Raw genomic sequence first — 14247 nt, 5'->3', positions numbered from 1 at the left:
TTTTAAAATTTTATATTTTATGTACTGATTATATTTTTGAAATGTAATTCTATGTCTATTGAATCTAATAAAAATCAGGATTAAAAAAAAAAGAATGACAGGGTTCTTGATTTACACAGAAAATAAATCCAACATTTCTTTGGGATTAAGAATAAAAAATGAAAAGATTAGGAATGAAGGGAGGTTGGTTGGTGCCTTTTGTAACACAGAAAGGGATAAAGGAGTTCACTCCTCTATATACATAAAAATGTGTACTGATTAATTACACAGAGACATTAGTGAATCTTAATTCTAAACCCTTTGCAGGGTTTTGGGAGCATGATGAGAAGAATTGGGTTTCACTTGAAAGGTTTCTATTCTTAAGTGAGAAAAGTATTCCATAATAGTATAGGAATTATATGGGTTTTATATGCTAAAACAATAGTATTCTGAAAATATAGAAATTTATTTTTTATCACCATTTTGTCTTTGTTAATAGCTCCTTTGAATACAAGATTATATTGCTGCAAATGACATAGCCATTTCATTGAAGGCACTTCTGTAGGGTTTACCATAAATGAACAAATTTATACTAGAGAAATAACTTTTTGTCATGTTTATTCTAAAGTCTCCATGAATATAATTAACATCTACATCTTTGTCAATACCCTGGGTTCTGAAAATGCAATTTGAACCAGTCTGAAACCTCAGAGGCTTTTGAAAGGAAGATGATCAAAATATTGTTAACTTTTAATACAAATATAAAGGTTAACAGATAAGTGCCTTGTACAAATTTCATATACATTTGTTTCTCCCTCTTCCTCCCTTCTTTTTCTTTAATGGCAGTAGTTCTTAACCTTTTTGGGAGTCAAGCATAATTTTAAGAATCTTTGAATGCCAGCCCACCTCCTCTGCAAATCACACAAAATTTTCCATACAAATTACACAAAATTTCCCATGCAATTTCAGCATATTTACAGATTGTCTGAATCCAATCTATGGACCGCACTTAAGAACCTTTGATTTTGAGTTTTAAGACTGGAGTATGAGTTGCTAAATATTTTTTGTAGTTTCTGTATTTTTATAAAATGTAAAAATGTTTAGGTTAATAATTTCTCTCAGGGACAATGTTGAAGATGCTGATTCTCACACTGATCACCTCTCAGTACACACACACACACACACACACACACACATACACTTTACATGAGAACGAAACACAATTACCAATATCCATAGTTTTGACGATCACATTACTGCTGCTTGTCCCCAGTGATTTGATTAATCGTCTGTGCTTTCAAGAGTGCCAGGAATCACCTTGGGAGTCATGAAATGAAAAAAAAACACCCCTCATTATTTTATTGTAAGCTGCTTTCAATGCTCCAAATAAGGTGAACTAAACCACAAATTGGTAGATATTACACAGGACAGTCTTCTAATTGGTAGGTTCATGATTGTTTTGTTGTCTGCTCCTGCCCTTATTGAGAAAAGAGGTTAGTAAGTATTAACACCCACTTAAGTTTTCCTAAAATAATTAGAAAAATAAAAAGAAAGTAGCAGCTGATCAGATGTTCAAATTTGTCTATTTGAGGAAATCTCTAGAATAACCCCCAGAAAATGAGAAAATAGCTATTTGGGATTTTTGGGGGGAGGTGCTTGGGGGTACTTATCTCAAAGCTATTTGACAATACAGTGCCTTTATATGGGTCTATGCCAGCTCTTTTTATTTTTCTTCAGGAGATGCTGGCACGGTTTTAGTGAGCAACAAGAGGCAAACATTAGAAAATTCTTATGCACTCTAGAAATCCTCCTCTGTCTCTTAAATTTTCACTGGATTTCTATGGGTGTGTAGGTGTGTGGAGTGAGTAGGAATATGAATAAGGGTGGGTAAAGGGATAACTGGAGAAAAGCAGAAGAACCTTACTTGTAAGCTACCCAGATACCTGCTATTTACCATAACACCTGGGCAAAGGATGCACAACGGGAAAGAAGGATGGATGCATTTCTTTGCTGAGATACATTTCCATCCTGTTTCCCCATCTAGCAGTTATTCAGTACACTCCCGATCAACATCTGGGGGGGGGGGGGCTTTGTCGGGGGGAAGTTAAGGCTCTGCTAAAATTGTAGAAGTTCATGGTTACAGCATGTTCCACCTTCTTTTAGTTTCCCAGTTCAAATAACGTAGAAGGATTTTAAAAGTTATTTAACAGATATATTCTCCACTTCTGAACCTGAGAATGACAACTCTTTCCTGGGCAGAGCAGATACGTAACTCATGCAATAGCCTTTGAAATGTTGCTTCTATCTGTGCCTTCCTTTCCTTCCTAATGGTTGCTTCCTTAACTCAGGTCATGGTTACCTTTTACTTAGATTATTAAAGGTGCCCACTCCCTGGCCTCTTTGTGGCTGGTCTTTCTTCTAAAGTGCCACAAGAGGCAGCTTCTTACTGAAGACATGTGATCTAGTTACTTACTCCCTTGCTTAAAAACCTGCCAGTGACTCCTTCATCTCTCCACTGCAGAGCAGCCCCCGAAGAAGATATTCATGGCCCCAACCTCCCTGTCTTGCCTTACCTCCTACTCTACCCTCGATGCTCCTAGGGGCCCTAAATAATGTCTTGTAAGTTCCTACCTCTGTTCCTTTGCTGATCCTCTTTTTATCATTTCTATACATTGTTCAAAGCCCAGCACAAACCCTATATTCATGGAACTTTCTCTGATCCCCACAACTGAACTCTCTCTTCTGAAAGCTTTAGGCACCTTATACTTTTCTCATTGCATTTGTCACAGTTTATCACACTTGTGTGTCTCATCTTTCTTACTAGATTTTCTACTTGAAGGAGGATCAATGTCATCTTTATAATTGTCCCAGCACCTGACACAGTGCCCTTTACATAGTATGTACTTAGTAAATGCTTATTGAATCAAAATGAACTGTTTTTCCTATAATCTACAATGAAAGCTAAAGACTTAATTTTAGCTGAACTTCCTTTTTCTTCCCCTATAGAGTGGCCCAATTTTCCACTATCTGGGAGTTAAAATTCCTATCTGAAGAGGCCAAATGAGTATAATATCCAAAATATGAGTGATGCAAGGGAGAAAGGGTGGAAACAAGGACTGGAGCGACACATTAGAGGCTTCTGAAGAATGAAGAATTTGTTAATAAATAGTACATAAATGTTCAAAGGAAGCAAGAGGGAAGCTTTAAGAATAAAAAATGGCTCTTGGTTCTAGACAACTTCCTGGAGTGCCAGCCTATAGGGTTGGGGTCATCTATAATAATAAAAGCATAATATGCTAATTAGATTGGGTGTCCTTTCAGGCGACCTTCTGGATGAAGCTGGGGCTGCAAGGGAAGCCTGGGTCCCGGCTGCCAGAGGGAAGCCGGTGCCGGCAGCCAAGGGAAGGGAGGCCTACTCTTGCATGAATTTCATGCATCGGGTCTCTAGTCTGTATATAATAGAGAAACCAAAATAATAGTGGCTTAAATTAGCTAGAAATTTATTTCTCTCTTAGATTAAAAAAAAAAAAGCCAGACCAGCCCAGAGCTGTTGGAGCAGGTTCTTGTGTGAGGGACGAGGTTCCCACCAGCTTGCCCTCCTGCCATCCTTGTGTATCACGTCTTGACCCACAGAGATGCTACGACTCCACCTATCTCACTGGTGTTCGGCCAGCAGGAAGGAGAAATGGAAAAACATGTATTCTCTTTTTGAAGGAGACTTCCTAGAGGTCACGCACATTATTTCTACTCATACCTCATGGGGAGAATCTATTCTGGTGGATACATGTAGCTATGAAGGGGATGTAAGTTTTGAACTGGGATACTAAAGAAAAGGGGAGAATGGATACTGGGTGGCAATTAGCAGTGACTAATAGAGCTAAGATCAGGCCTTACACTGCTTCTTGTACTCCTTCAGGACAAAGAACAGCATTATGCACAAAAAGGATTCTCTTAAGAAAAGTTATCTGTAAAGGTAAGAGGAAAAAAAGAGCAAGCTTAGCTGGGAATAAGCATAGATTTGCTTAGGATAATGGAGAGGGACCTTGACAAAAATGACATAGGCGATTAAACCTCTGGTTCCCCTACTGTTTGTCATTACCAATGGCATTTTATTTTTTATAGACTGACTAGAGAAATCAGGAAGCCTTCATAAAACATGGTGTGATGTCTACTGGTGGAGGCAGGACATGAGGTGAGTGGAAATTGCAAAGAACTTGTTTCTAATAAGAACCCAGACAAACTGAGAGCTTAGTTTAAACTGGTGCACTTGTACTTAGTTTAAACCAGTACTTGTACTTTTTTCTTGAAGTGTAAGCATTATAAATGGCTTTGAAGAATTTTGTAACCCTTCTTTGTTTAAAAACAAATAAGTAAACATAGTATTGGACTCCATGATTGGTTAGTTAGCAGTCAGGACTAATAGACACCTTATAAACTAGCTATGTTACCTCAGAGTTTTATTGTATATTCAGAGTATTGAGACAATGAATGCTTACTCAGAGTATTGAGACAATAATGAACTATGTTTTAATTGAGTTTTATTTTCAATGTCTTTGTGGACTGCAAACAAATATATACCCTGTAAAAACAACACAATTTACATTCAATTAATATTTACTGAGTCCCTACTTTATGCTAGGCTTTGTGACATAACAGCCATGTGGGATAGATAAGCATTATCCTCATTTTAGTTGATGAAATGTAGGTTTTTAAAGGTTAAGTAAGGTTCCCAGGATCCAAAAAAAAAAAAAAATGAGTAACACAGTGGGGATTTGAAGCTAGGTGTCTCATGCACTTAAGAAAAAAGTCCCATAGTTTAAAACACTATTTTTAAGTTTCAAAACTAAGATGTACACATTGTAAAACAAACAAGCTTGATTAAGACAGAAGAGTGTAAGTAAACTTTGAAAGCCCATCCCACCCCTGTCTCCATACCTCTTTCCAAGCATAAGCACTGTTAGTAGTTTGGCATAAATTCTTCCATATCTTTCCTTTTGTCCAATGTACTCTTTACAGAATCACACTTCCTATCTACTTAAAGATTTAATAAATAGAGGAGGTTGAATTTACTATATATTTAATAGTATAAACATCTATCTTTAAAAAATAATAACTGAATTGTTCATTTAGCTAACATTAGGCATCTCACTATAGAGACTGGAAGAAGAACAGAACTCACTCTCTTTTTCTGAGGGATTCATAGGCTAGTGCAGTGTTCTTGATGTTGAGAGAGTGCATATGGACTCCTCTGAGAGTATGATGCAAGCTCTGAACCTTCTCCCTAGAAGAAAATGAACCTACATAAAATTTTGCCTCTAATTTAGGAACCCTGAGACAATATGGACCCCTTCTCTTGTACAAGTAAGATTGTTAAATTAATAATTTATCATAAATACTAAAATAGAACTGTGAACAAGATACTATAGCAGCACAGAAAAGCAAGGGTTTTACTGAGACATGTCAAAAAAGACAGGGAAGGGTGATACTTGCACAGAATCTTGAAGGACACAAGAAGTTTGACAGCTAGCTCAGGGTAGGGGAAGGAGGTCCACTGAGGAACTATATTCATAAATTCCAGAGGCTAGAAAGGACAGTGAACCACAGAACTTTCTTTGTGGCAGGAGCCTAGTGTGTATGAGAGTGACTGAAGACAAGTTTGCAGAATTGAATAGAGGCCAGATCATGAAGGCAGAGGTCTATTGTGTTAGGATGTTTGAACTTTAAGAGTCACTGAAGATTTCTTTCTTTTTTTTTGTGATTATTTTTTTTAATTATTATTAGTTAAGGTATTACAAATGTGTGAAGAATTCTGATCTAGATTTTCATAGGTAGGTAAGAAGTCTAAAATTAATGCAAGACTAACTAAATGATAGTGGAAATGATACAATGGATGATAGAATAAGAAATAGAACAGAGATAAGACCATTTAATTCAGATTTGTTGGAGGATCATTGATAAAATATGTTGTAAAAAAGATATGTTGCTAAAAATCAGATGGAATCTATTAGAAGGTCACTGCTTTTACAAAGGAGATTGGGAGACTAAAGCTGAAACTGTCTTTGTAAGATAAAATTCAGGTGCACACCCGTCACCCCATGCAGTGTCCCATGCACAATCAGGCCAGTGTCAGTCACTCGGGGTGTATCACTCACTTCTGATCTGCACACCCCATGCCCTCTGCTGTCCTCCAGTAACTTCTGATGGACTGTGTGGTTTCCCAGTGACTATTCTACCTGCAAAGAGTAGGAAGGAGGAAGAGGGGGAAGTGGGTCAGGTTCTCAATATTTCTACACTGAGCAGGTATTGCTTTTATAATTTTTTTTGTAAATTAGGTTTTAAAACGATGTAGTTTAAAGTAAGGCATACAAATAATGTCATAGCTCAGTGATGGCGAACCTTTTGAGCTCGGCATGTCAGCATTTTGAAAAACCCTAACTTAACTCTGGTGCCGTGTCACATATAGAAATTTTTTGATATTTGCAACCATAGTAAAACAAAGATTTATATTTTTGATATTTATTTTATATATTTAAATGCCATTTAACAAAGAAAAATCAACCAAAAAAATGAGTTCGCGTGTCACCTGACACGCGTGTCATAGGTCCGCCATCACTGTCATAGCTGGTTCATTTTTATTTGGCCGTACTTAACCTAATATACCTAACTAAAAATCCAGTATTAGTCTCACCCACTTCTTGGCAGTGGCTTCACAACTGAGGCAAGACTATAAAGTCCCAAAGGTATTTTACTTGATAATATTTATTATTCATTTAAAAATTCTATGTATCAGGTACTACAAAGGCTTTGAAGACTGAACTTGTACCTACAGTATATGTGCAATTCTGGATGATGTATCATTGAAAAATTAATACAAAGAAGCATTTGGTCTTTGCCTAAGGGTAGTAGTGCTCCAGGTTTCTCAGTCTATATGTTTAGATAGTGAACTTTTATTAAATCAAAATTTAAAATTTAGGGGCAATAGCATTACTTTTCCCTATTTGCCTTTTCTAGCTCATTAAAAATGTTAATTAATATGAATAAATAAAGTTCTGTGTTGTTTTCTTTTTTCTCCAAATGTATTGAAGCATAATTGACATATAAAGTTTTAAGATATTTAAAGCGTGCAATGTGATGATTTGATATACATGTGAAAGGACCCTCCCCCATCAAGTTAATTAACACATCCATCATCTCACATATTTACTTTTATTTTTGAGAGGTGAGAACATTTAAGTTGTACTTAAGAGAGAACTTTCAATTTCAATTATACAATGTAGTCTTATCAACCCTAGTCACCATGTTATATATTAGATCCTCAGACCTTAGTCATCTTACAACTAAAAGTGTGTACCCTTTACTATACAGCCTCTCCCTATTGTTTTCTTTAAAGAAAGAAATCATTAGCCATAAACAATCTTTGGAATTTGATTAAACTCAAACTTGTGTTAAGTGTCCACTACAAAACGTTCTCAAAGTTTTCATGCCTATAATTCCCAGGAGGGAGACATACCAATAGTATGGTTGAGAATGTAGTAGGAAAGGGATGACTCATGATGACTTGGAGGATAGGAAAGGCTTCGTAGAGAAGGAGGTGCCTGAACTGAGCCTTGAAGGGTGAGAAATATTTCATTAGGCAAGGAAAGACATCTGAGGCGCAGAGGATGGGGGGAACAAATGTAGAGGCAAGTGTTGGATGAGATGCATGAACTGTGATCACCTACATGTCTATATGATATAGGCTAACTATTGTAGGTTTTTATTTGGAAAACTATGAAACAAGGGAACAAATTAAGTAGGTTCAGCTAGCCCAGACATTAGCTGTAACAAAATCATATCAGCTAATTTAGAATTTCTAGGCCTTTGGGTAAACTTCTTATACAGGGAGAATGCTGTTGTTTTACTGGTAAGAGAACATTGCTGACCACTGTCAATGATGCATAGGCCGTGGGCTATTCTTCTGACTGAGCTTATGGGTTTGCAGGGTTTGTCTATGATTCCCAACTCCTGGAGTCTTTGTTCACTGGGAGGTAGTGAGAAATTACAATAATTCTGAAGACTGGGTTTTACTCTCTTCTCCTTTTTAGCAGTTCTGAAAGTGCCAAAGGCAGATCCAAATTGGATTCATCTGAACTGTGAAAAAAATTCTCCCAGGAGAGACAGCAGTAACCTGGTTTCCCCTCTCACCTACAAAAGGCTTTGATGACTAATGATCTATTTCACAAGTTACTACTAACTCAGCTTCGTGACTCTGATCTTGTGAGTCTTGCAGTTGCCTGTGCTGCTGCTGCAGGAGGAGCTCCTCCTGAGGACTAGTTAAGGTTTTACCATGTTGCTGTTCCCTCTCTGCAAGTTGGGGTCCCCCTAGGGGTGCAGGGAGCTTTTTCTGGAGCTCAGGGCTTTTCTCCTTCACAAGTCTCCCGGGAGCCTCTCTTGCCTTCCACTGTCTTCCCTCTTCCACTGAGTGCTGACCTAGTGAAAACAGAGTGACAGGCACGTTTCAGGGGGAAATAGGTACTGACCTTGTATTGGGGCAACACTGTGCACGGAGTGTCTCGAGAGGCTCTTATCTTCCACTCAGATGAATCCAGGGAGGGAACCTATTTAAAAGGCTGAAATTAAAGCAAGTCAAACCAGCATAAGAAGAGAGTTTGAGCACATCTTCCTGACCAGACCTATAGCTCACAAAGCATTCAGGCTCACAAATCAGGCTCTGACACATTCAGGTATGCACATCAATGCAACAAGTCGGAAGAGCCCCTGGAAGTAATATTGTCTGAAACTTTTGATACATTTTGTCTAAAATGAAGAATTTTTAAATTTAAAACAATTATCTCGAGACTTTGGGTTGTTTTTTATGTGTAGTAACGCGTTCTTTTTTTCTGATTGATGTTGACACATAGCAACTCAACCAAATTACTCTATCCTACTGACATTATCTATAATAATAAAAGGGTAATATGCTAATTAGACCGGACATCCTTCCTGACAAAGCTGGGCCGAAGGGAAGCCGGCCCGGGTCCTGGGTGCCTGCCAGCAGCCGGAGGAGGGAAGCCCGGGTCCCGGGTACCAGAGGGAAGCCGGTGCCAGCAGCTGGGGGAAGGAAGGCCTACTCTTGCATGAATTTTCGTGCATTCGGCCTCTAGTTAGGTAATAATTAAAAAAATTAACATGCCAGTGGAGTGGAGGGAGGTAGGGGGAGCTCTGTTATTCCATATGTTGACATAAAGAACCTTGCTGGCTGCTGAGCTACGGAACTGCCACTCTCTGTGCTTTGCCCTCTTCTCACTGGCTCTGGGCACTCAGGTTGTTGGCAATGGTGGCACATCAGTTACAATTAGATTTGGTGTGGGACCATTCATTAGGAAATCCTGCTCTCTCTGAGTCTTCAAGCCTAGTGGTGGGCAGAGGGTATATTTCTGCCAGTGAAACTTTACTTGATACAATAAAATAGGATGGTGTTTTTCCCCCTAAAAAATCATCTCCGGGCTATAAACTGTTTCTATATTTCCCACTCCTTTTTTTTATGTGAAGCACTTGTGGTAAAAAAAAAAAAATGTGTTTCTTTTGCTATCCATCAAATGAGAATTCAATTACTTCCACTGGTAAGAGAACATTGCTGACCACTGTCAATAGTGCATAGGCCGTGGGCTATTTTCCACAAACACTTGTTGAACCCAAGCCCAGAATGGTATTAGGAGCTGGGGATACAAAAATGAATAAAAACCCCCTCTGCTCCCGAGTGGCTCACAGTCTGGTGAGGGAACTAGCATTTAGGCAGTTAACTAAGGATGGGATGCGATTGGGATGGTGGCCTTATGGCCTGGTTCAGTGGTAGGGGCCAACCATCTTCTAGCAATAATCATATTTGAGAAAAGGTCAAGGAAGAGGCTGACCTGAGGACCAAGGTCCATTTTCAAATTAAGAGTACTTATTGTTTACAGTGGTTGCCAACCTTTCAGACCTCACAGACCACCAGTGGTCCTTGGACCATTGATTGACGACTGCTGCTCCAAAGGTTTCCTTAAAACAGCGGTCGCCAGCCTTTTGGACCTTGCGAACCACTGGTTGGCAACCGCTGGTAGGATGTCTCATGGCAAAGACCTTATTTCATTCTTTAATTTATTGCCTTTGCCAGTTTTAAATTGTTGTGTATTCAAGGGTGATTTGATTGTACATTTATTTGGAAGTGGGTATAAAAAGTTACATTATCATTGAGGTGTCCTTATTTTAAACACTTACATATTTTAAACACCTATGTATTGTGAAATTTATCTCCTTATCATATCGCTTCTAAGTGTCACACTGTGCTTTTTGTTTTCCTGCATTATGCTGATTAAGGAATTATATGAATGAATTTATAAGTATCAAGCCATTTTTATATTCTGAAACTCTACTGATCATAGTATATTTGTGTTTTCTGAGATTTTATTTAGAATATTTCTATATTTAGGCTATCTTAGAGTAGATTTGGTACCAGAACCTCATAGCGTAGATATAGTAAAATTTACATATACCCTATTTTGAGACATGGATTAAATAACAATAGAGTCATTGTTATTGATAGAAACTTCCTATTTTATTATCCTGGGTTATTTCTTATTTTGGGGGTAGATATTTGACACCTCCCTTTCAATATATTCTATAGATAGTTATTCTAGTTAAATTCCAGTTTTTAAGACAGAATTCATCTATTTGTGTTATCCTAACAAATTTTTCCCATTTCATCTAGCTTTAAAAAGTTATTGGCAGCCCTGGCTGATGTGGCTCAGCTGGTTGGAGCTCCTCCCATACACTCCACTTGGGGAGTGTGCAGGAGGCAACTGATCGATGTTTCGCTCTCACCTCAATGTTTCTCTCTCTCTCTTTCTCTCCTTTCTCTCTCAAATAAGTAAAAACATGTCCTCAGGTGAGGAATAAAAAAAATTATTGGCAATAAGTTATGAGTAGAATTTTTTAAAGTAAAATTTCATAGCCTGTGAATTTGTGATTACATCTCTTTTTGTACAATTTTGTGCTCTTCCTCTTCCTCTCAATCTCCCTCTCTCCTCAGACTTGCCAGAGTTTTTCTCATTTTATCAATTCACTTGTTTTTTTCAAATAGCCATCACAGCCAACACAGGAATGAATATATATATACATACACACACACACACACACACACACACACACACACTCACATACTAGAGGCCCGGTGCATGAATTCATGCACCAGTGGGGCCAAAACTGGCTCTCTGACATCCCCCAAGGGGTCCCGGATTGCGACAGGGTGCAGGCAGGTTAAGGGACCCCACTGGTACATGATCGGGGCCGTGGAGGGACGCAGGAGGTTGGCCAGCCAGGGAGGGACTGCAGGAGGCTCCAGGGCATGTCTGGCCCATCTGGCTCAGTCCCAATCAGCCAGACCCGAGCAGCAAGCTAACGTACCAGTCGGAGCGTCTACCCGTGGTGGTCAGTGCACGTCATAGTGACTGGTTGACTGTCTGCCCCTAGTCGTTGGTGCACATTATAGTGAGCGGTTGAGTGGCCTTAGCATATCATTAACATATTATGCTTTGATTGGTTGAATGGCTGACCAGACAACTGGACACTTAGCATATTAGGCCTTTATTATATAGGATATTGATTTCAGAGAGGAAGGGAGAGGGAGAGATAGAAACACCAATGATGAGACAGAATCACTGATCGGCTGCCTCCTGCACACCCCCTACTGGGGATCAAGCCTGCAACCTGGCAATGTGCCTTGGCTGGAATCGAATCCAGGACCCTTCAACCCATAGGCTGACACTCTATCCACTGAGCCAAACCAGCTAGGGCAGGAATTGATATATTTTAAATGACAACAAAAGTGGTTCCTTATGTGATGGTGCTTTGGAGTCCTATGACATGAAGCAATTTATTTAAATAAATAGAATAATAAAAAAATAATGGTCTTACTTGGAACTACTTGCTATGTAACTGGGTAAATCATTGTCCAAACTAATTTCCTTCCATATAAAGTGAATGGTGACATGCCCTGCCCACTGGGCAGCACAGCTGCAGTGAAGAGGTGAGGTAATGTATACAAGTGTACTTTGAAAACTATAGCACAGGTATAAACAAGGTCATGAAATATGCTATTTCATGAAATATATGTCGCTTTTTGTCTGTATGAAAACAACAACAACCCTTTTAGTATATTTTAAAAACATTTTTCTATACCATAAGGAACTTATAGACTCTCCACTGTGAAAATATTTGCAGGATTTGTCCTGATGAATTAGCATCAGGGGAAAATATTTCCTCATTATCCTCCCCCCAACATAAAAAGTTCTCATTCTACTAAATTAGAAATGTGCACTAAAGACCCATTCAATAAAGGACACTGAAATGGAAATTAACTCAAGTCTGCTTTCAATTAATTTCAATTCCCCAAAGTGCCAGACTTTCCTTTTCTGTCACAGCAGTAATTGGAAAGTAATAACAATCCTAAGCTCCCGTGGTCTTATCCGTGTATGTGTGCGTGGGGTATACATTCTAGGTCAGCGTGGGGGAGGGTCAGGAAATTTTCCCATATTCTTTAGGTTTCTATTAACTTTATTATTTGAATTAATTATATAAAAATCTGGTTATAACTTCTTAGGTTATTGTTTCAATGTCCCTATTTCTCTATTGCAATAATTTTAGAGCCTTTGTTTTTAAGCAGCAGAAACTTATTTTAAAAGGAAATCTTTCCCCAAAAGCTACAGAATGTGAAACAGACAGGAGCAGTGAGACTCTGGTTGGGTGGGATAGAGAGGGAGGCCCAGAACTCCCCTAGCTTGGTGGCTTCCTCTCTGCTCCCAAGGCAGGCTCAAAAAGAGCCCGAGGGCTTTAAAGAGTACAGACTGAAAACCACTGTAATGATTGGGCACAGCTTAGACTAACAGGCTTTTCTAAGAATGTAATAGTACTTTCCCAAGGGTCTGCCCAGGCCCAGATGGGTGTGTTTAGAGGCTAACACAGCTATTGTGGAGTTGGAAAGAAAGGAGGGCTGGAGAAGAAATCGGGGACGTATTAACTTGATGGGAGAAATATGGTAGCATCTGACGGTTATTTATGCAAAGGTAGGCAGTGATTGAAGGTCTATGAAGGGCAGAGGAAAGAATTACTGGGCTCAGAGAGTGAGGGATTTCCATGGAAATAAAGCGCAGACTACAAGTAAGATCTCACAGGGGATTTCATCATGTAATAAGGCTCTTTTGTTATTCTCCCTTTTAAAATGTACCTTTCAGTATTTATTACTTATTAATATGATCATACTCTTCAAACAAGTAATTCTCATCTGGAAACCTAGCCTAAGGAAACAATGCCTTAATTATGAGGGGAAAAGCTATATACCTTTTTATATTCAAAACAGAATATAAAACTGAAAAACAGAAAACTGTCCGAATATTCAAAAATTAGGGAAGAAAAAAGTGACAAATTTCTTCAAACCACTATTTTTCACTAATTAAGTATAATAATTGTGCAACTATATGGAGAAAGCCAGGAATGATAAAAACACCAGTTCTGAAATTACAGAGACCTGAGTTCAATTCTGGCTCCCTCTGCCTTTTCTTTTCCGTGATCCTGGGCATATCACTGCCTCATTTTCCTAAGCCTCAACATTTTCATCTACAAAATGATAACAATACATACTAAACAGGGTCAATATATGGAGTCAATTAAATGTGACAATATAAATAAAATATGAAGTGCAGCGCTGGGCACACAGCAGCTGTTCAGTAAAGGTCAATTCCCTCTCTACCATTCCTGGTTTAGTGCACGGAGAGCTGATTATGCTCAATTAACAGATTTGTACACAAACTTAAGGAAATACATGGTTTCCTAGGAAAATATAAATCACAAAATTAGAAAAGTTGAGTAGATCAATTATTTTTGAAGAAATTGAAAAGAACTTAAAGATCAGTCTACCTTTTCTAAAAAGGCACCAGGACCAAATGTTTTCATAGCTATGCTCTATTACCTTTTTTAAAAAATATTTTTATTGTTGATAATATTATAGATATCTTCAATTCCGCCCCCCCCCGCCCCGTTTACCTCCCTGCTCCCAGCCCCTACCCATTCCCCCAGGTCTTCACTACCCTACTGCCTGTGCCCATGGGCTGTGCATATCAACACTAATAAAAGAGAAAAATGGTAATTGGCATACGACGATACCCTTTTCATTGGCTAATCAGGGCTATATGCAAATTAACTGCCAACTAAGATTGGCAGTTAACTGCCGACAAGATGGCGGTTAATTTGCAT

At 38.6% G+C, this 14247-nt stretch overlaps 1 protein-coding gene across 7 annotated transcripts in view; it reads left to right on the top strand.

Moving 5' to 3' along the window:
* The window catches only part of ARHGEF33 (Rho guanine nucleotide exchange factor 33), a 67596-nt gene that overhangs the window by 2585 nt on the left and 50764 nt on the right, over positions 1 to 14247 (top strand). For 6 of the 7 annotated variants that reach the window (XM_059660054.1, XM_059660052.1, XM_059660056.1 and 3 more), the window contains exon 2: positions 4102 to 4171. The exons of the other annotated variant lie outside the window; for it this stretch is intronic. The gene's annotated coding sequence lies outside the window, so the exon portion shown is untranslated. The remainder of the gene's footprint in view (positions 1 to 4101; positions 4172 to 14247) is intronic. 7 annotated transcript variants of the gene reach the window in all.

The sequence above is a fragment of the Myotis daubentonii genome, chromosome 12, assembly GCF_963259705.1.
Source record: "Myotis daubentonii chromosome 12, mMyoDau2.1, whole genome shotgun sequence".
In the NCBI taxonomy this organism is placed as follows: Eukaryota; Metazoa; Chordata; class Mammalia; order Chiroptera; family Vespertilionidae; genus Myotis; species Myotis daubentonii.
This window is presented reverse-complemented; position numbering and strand designations above follow the sequence as displayed.